Source organism: Hyposmocoma kahamanoa, unplaced genomic scaffold (genome assembly GCF_003589595.1).
Source record: "Hyposmocoma kahamanoa isolate Upper Pololo Valley unplaced genomic scaffold, ASM358959v1 66, whole genome shotgun sequence".
Lineage (NCBI taxonomy): Eukaryota > Metazoa > Arthropoda > Insecta > Lepidoptera > Cosmopterigidae > Hyposmocoma > Hyposmocoma kahamanoa.
The window spans coordinates 12,852,128-12,858,513 of NW_020653854.1; the positions used below are offsets into that span (position 1 = coordinate 12,852,128).

The 6,386-nt window shown below is 33.7% G+C and overlaps 1 long non-coding RNA gene across 1 annotated transcript in view; it reads right to left on the reverse strand.

The window, feature by feature from the left end:
• LOC113232103 overlaps window positions 1-2,891 on the reverse strand; it is a 9,169-nt gene extending 6,278 nt beyond the window's left edge. The window contains exon 1 of the long non-coding RNA XR_003310596.1: window positions 2,836-2,891. This is a non-coding gene — a long non-coding RNA (uncharacterized LOC113232103). The remainder of the gene's footprint in view (window positions 1-2,835) is intronic.
• Between the last annotated feature and the right edge of the window lie 3,495 nt (window positions 2,892-6,386).

Sequence of the window (6,386 nt, forward strand, 5' to 3'; positions counted from 1 at the left end):
CCTATTGCAATAAAACGGCAATTTCATACTTTAACCCCTAATATTTTAAATAATCAGGAGGCAGTAGAGCGTTTGATTAGTGTAATTTTATATACCTTTTAAACAATTTTTTGCCAAATGGTTATGCTTTTGTGTCTGTTATGTAACATTTTGAGATATTATTTGATAAAATAATTTTAATTTTAATAATTTCACAAATATAGAAACATTATTCTGTTCAGGAACACAATAACAAGTTTAACGAGATTCTTTTAATTAGTTGTGCAGGACTATAATAAAATTTCTAAATTCAGTAGCAAGTACCATAAACAATAGAATTTTTCATAGATTTCTCATAGATGGCGCTACGGCTAAAAACGTCGTTCAAAAACAAATTCAAAGATCCGACAACAAGCACATAAAAAAACTTGTGAGGTCCGCTGGTTCGTTCCGTGGCTTAGTTGGCATAGCGTCTGGCATGGTTTGCTAAAACTCGTCGGTTCGTATGCGGCCGGATCGAAGGAATTATTTCTAAGTGTTCTCTTTTTTTAATAATCTTTATGTTAATCTTTGTATTAATAATTATAATACAATTTTGGTTAAAAGTAAAAAGAGCGCCTTTGGGGTATGGTTTATGAAATTATAATTGACAAATAAACTACAGGAGTAGAAAAAACAGTTTTTTTGCTTGTTGGTGTGTAAATTCCACAGGTCTACATTTTTTTTGTTATGTTTATGTATAGTCAAATATTAAGTGAATTTAGTGATAATGGTACATTAACATCTCGATTGTGAACTGACAACTGGTACTATCTCAATTTTGACAACTAAAAAATGTTTGTATTACACATACACTACGTATTTTTGTTTAATAAACCAGATGCTATATAAATGACGCAAACAATTTTTTTCTTCACCTGTAAAGTCAATGTAAAGTTGTCAAAAAATTGAGATAGTAACGGTTGCCAGTTCACTGTCGTATTCTATATATTAGTAACCAATTAGAAGTCCGAAATAACATTTCGATGCCTTACCTTCGCAAACTCGTATTTTATAAAGAGCGATTATTTAGGAAATAGCAAAACTTTCTATTTACTTACAATTTCTTATCAAGGGTGTTAATTTGGATGCATTACTTTAAGAATAGGTAAAAGAGTTAGAGTGTGAATATGAAGGAAATGTGATGTAAAATCAGCCTGCAAAATTTGTATATAAAATCAATTATTTGCATTTCAGTAACTTTGTGCTTTAAGATACGAGCTTGAGAAAGTAATAGAAGATTTAGCCGGAATAACGTATGCTTGAATTTTCATAATACCGAAAACTGATTTATAATGAAACCGTTATTATTTCAGAATATTTTAGATACCTATCGCAAAGAAAAGATGAGAAAATCCAAGTAAATTATTTCAGGTGAATATAATTTCGGTTTTGTGATAGGTAAATCTTAATTTATAATTATAATTTGCAGCAGTATTGCATTAGGTTTCTCTACATTGATAGTGGTATAAACATTTGTACACATTGATAGTGGTATAAACATTTTCCATTCAGGTGTGAATTTTTATTTCCTGATTTTTATTTCACCTTCATGCCATACTAAGTGTGCCATATAGCATTTTACCAAGGTATCTCACTATATCCACATTATCGCAAAACACTAAAGGGCCAAGAATCATACACGCTTTTAGAAGGAGTCATTGTCTGGCACTGAAAGCATAAGATTTTAACTGCCTGTAAAACTCTTACTATGTAGGGGTGAAGAGCAAACTTATTTAAATAGATATGTTTAGGTGTATAGCATCTCACACAGAACTGCAATAAAATACCTACTTATATAGCACTTAATCCGTCATATGTCCATATCTAATCATTAAAGACACACAGTGTCCTAGAGCCATACAGGGTCTCTAACGTGCAGCTGTATTTTAATTATTTTTCAATAAAAAAAAATATTGTAAATGAATGAATTCTTTTATCAAAATTGTTAAGGACATCGTATGTTTCTAGAACACATAGGTAAAATCAACAGTGGTTTAATTCAATGAAGTCAATTAGTTTGTCATTATTGATTATAAAGATGTTATTTTCCATTTTTTGTACCAGTTTCACTATTATTATATCATATATTATGTTTACTATAAGGTTACATAGTAAGCACTAAATATTATAATATTAAAAGTAACACTTTAAGGATATCTTAGGCACCTAAAATTCAGGAATAGATGTCTATGGCTGAAATTTAGGTGCCTAACTGAACTTTTAAATTTTTTACATTTATGTTTTAGAAAACATAAAAATTAAAAATTACAAAGTTCTCAGATTTGATAACATGGGAAAATCTTTTTTTGCTAACATATTATGATCTTTAATGAAAATTGTCAATAACTGTAATTGGAATTTAATTTGTGTTCTTTGTTAAAAGGATGGAGGAAGGAAGGAAACGACTGTTTATATTTTTGTCCTAGTGTTTGGGGAAAAGGTACCTAACTAACAACTGGAAGTGTATATAAGATTCAAATTAGAGCAAAATACTGTTCCGTAAACTTTAAAGACAAGATTCATTTACGCAAAGACAGTTTACTGTCAGAGACATAAGCTGAATCAAATTTAGTGAGGTGAAAACATTTAAAATTCAATCCATTGCTCTTAAGAATTTGTAAACATTCTTGTTACTTATTACTTTTTAAAATCAGCTGTATCGGTACCAAAGCTTCGGCCCACCTAGATTTCAATATAGGTACTTATTCTTTGTACTTATAACATTCCCTTTCCACGGTGACATTGGCCTTCCCAAACACAATCAATACAAGAAACTTAACATAATTTTACGGTGAAAACTTCAGCAATACTCACATTTTATGACAGGCAATTCGAAGTAAGCCACCCTAGGAGTACGGGGCTACGCGGGGAATTTATTATATGAGTGAATTATACTAAAAAGTGGTTAAAAACACTACTAAAATTGCCGACGAGACTCCCTACACGCCGCCCATTTTGTTTCTGTCAAAATTTTTTGTTGCCATTGTGGAAAATCGAGAAAATCGGACGGCCTAGGACGCGTTTAATTCGCAAGTTCATGTAACTTGCTTGTGTAGTAAGCACTGGTTATGGTTGCATACCATTTAATAACATGTTTTATGTTCATTTATTTGATTAATAATCATGGTAAAATAAAAGATATTTCATTTTAGATGTTTTATCACATAATATAGTAGAACATCGAGTATGTATGTACTTATGCTCGATGTGAAAAACTAACTGTTGACGCCATCTATGATGCATTGAGGAAATTGCTTTCCCGCACACCTCAAAACATCACAAACTTTTGTGTACAGTGGTAATTCGAAGTCTAAATGGTGTAGTTCACATTTACAAACACAGATGACGCTACATACTTGATGCTAACCATAGATTTGGTATATAGGTGCAAGCCTATATTCGTATTATTAGTGTATACTAAGGGTCGTATTCCAGAAATCTACTCAGTTGCAGTGAGTATTGAAAATCATACACAAGTCCTTGCCATTAGGGTCGTATTTCCAGTGCTTGTGTTTCCATTGCAATCCTGACTTGAGCATTGAGTACGAGTTCTGGAATACGACCCTAAATTTGTGATGCTAGCCATGGACAAAGAACTCAAGAGGTCTGCTTATCGCGATACACGACAACGTAATAGAGTATTTAGTACCTACCTAACCCAGCTACCTTGCCCAACGCATTACAATACAAAGGGGGAACGCTGCCAGCATCTTGGGCACCGTGCCGTATGGACCCAATTTTATTCATATAATTTAAAAATCCTAGTTTTACAGTCTAGTATTTAAGCTTTTATTGTCTTTTTTACTTTACCTGTATATTATCTTAATTAAATAATATATGTAACCTATTGGTACACCAGATGCCGCGACGATTACCAATTAATAGCAAGTTTTGCAACTAATTTATTTTATATTGACGATCTGATCTGCAATTTAAAGCTACTCTAATTTCTTATGATAACAAACAAACCAAGTCGATGGCGCTTATTTCACAACTTTTGTGGATAGTGCCGGCTACTCTTTTATTTTGTTTAGGATAAATTAGTTTGTAGCTCATAATGCCATCTATTGACACGTATGTTTGTCAAAGTTCAGAAAATAATTTTATTTTAGAGCTCATCACAGTATTTGGGGAGAAAAAAACCGACTATTTCTTAATAAGGAGGAATTGCTATTGATCAATGCCATGTAGTATATAAAACGGAATTTTGACCTTATTCAGATTTACAATCTGTAGTAGGTAAGAAGATTAGCAGTCCTTTTGTGTTATTGGTTCATGATGCTAACTACTTCCGGTTAACACATTCTGCTTGTCTCTTTTCTTCACAGAGAATTAAAGAAGTACCTAAAGATAGGTGTATTCATAATAATATTATTACTTAAATATGGAACCAATATTTTGTTTCCTGCCTTGTTAGTAAAAATATCAAGAGCCGGGATAATGGAACTGTAATCACACGGATATCAATGGATTTAATTGACCCGGTATGATTATATCAAGATACGTTTTTACAAAATTATTTCTTCCTGAGACCCAATTCTTTCCTACAAGGAGGAGATTCTACCGAAACCATCGAGTAGTGGAATCGTTCCAATCAATTCCTGAAAGTTTCATAAAAATATTCTAAAAAAGGTCTTTGTGTAGGCAGGAGGTTTAAGTTAGTAATACCTAATTGAAGCTGTAAAGTTACCAAGATTCTTTATGATAGAAATTCAGTTATTTGGTAGTTAGAGGAGACTACATTTTGTTTTTAATAAATTAATAAAACATCAGAACCTCGCTTCATTATCTTCATTATATCAGCCGAATGACGACCACTACTGGACATTAGTTCGTGCGTCAGGAGGAGGAAGGCCTGTTCCTGTCAGAGACATGTGGTATTTTGAGAATTTGGCAATCTGAGAATCTGGCATTTTGCTAAATCTGCGAATCTGGCATTCTGCGAATCTGGCGTTCTGCTAATCTGATATTCTGTCCGTTTATCATTTTGCGTTTCTGGTATAAAGCGTCAATACGCGAATTACGTATAACGAAGTTATGGTGAAGTGTTTCGTTTTTTTTTTAAATTTTAGGGTACTGAACACTAAAAAAAAACCAAGCAATTACATATACTAGATCCGAATTTGAGTATTTAATTTAAGCAATTAATTTACATTTCAGACAGATTATTTAAGGTTTATTACGGTCCGTTTGAATCTTCATGGAGAAATTGGATATTGGAAAAATGTACAACTTGGCCACATCGTAGCGACGGCCGCAAAGAGCATCGTACTGCTCATAGGCAAGTTTAGTCGCCAAGAATGATATCACGAACAGACAGATAAGAAACAAAGCACAGGCAGTCGGGCAGAGAATTGCGCTAAGCTTGTGTGGAGTCGTGGGCACTTCGGATCCCAGTTCGGAATCCGTCATCGGACGCTCCGCTTCTTTATTGGTCATAACTGTGGAAATTAACAATATTGTTCGTACTTAGACATACACTACAAAAACGATTCAGCAAGCCCATTAGCTGAAGGACACAACCGACTTTTATTCTAATATTAAGTGATGGGACGAACATAACAGTTGGCCTGTCCATAACAGTTGCAGTCCCACTCAGAGCTTTAAATCGCAAAGATCTGAGGGGCACTACCACTGCGCCCGTCACGTCACGTAATTTCACCGGCACCCCTAACCCTTCGAAACCGGAACACAGCAATGTGACATTACTGAACTCTTTCATAGGGAGCTCTGCTGCTACTAAATTTATTAACAATGCTTTCACACTTGTCACCAACGAGGTGATGTTCTAGGTTTAACTTTAAAGTAGACTTTTGACAATTGTAGTAATTGGACTCATACTTATTAGATAACGATAATTTAAAGAATTTAAAAATGTTACTTAATCGTGTACGAATAGATATTTCTACATTTCTACATTGCCGTTGATGTTACTAATTAAAATGAAAACGGATTTGTGGGAAGCTATAACTACCAAGCAGCCAAAAGAAATCAAAACAAGATTCTGTTCATTCAGTCACGAGCGGCGAGTTAATAAAAACCATAATTATCGACACTTCGCTAAAGAAATGGCATAAAATGAGTTCTATAAAAAAATGTATATATGTAGGTATATAGTAGTCAGCCGGCCCGGAATGTTGGATTGTTCGAAAAAACAAATAAATTAAATAAGTAATTTAGGTTTTATGACTTTCGTGGTTATTCACTAAATGATTATCACTAATTTCAGGTTTCTTACCACGGCATGACTTCTTTTTATTTTCCCGATATTTCGGAACGGTTGCACGCTCCATGGTCACGGGTTGACTGGACGGCGGCCGATGACAGCTTTAAGAGCAGACATATCTGTCTACCCTCCTGCGATG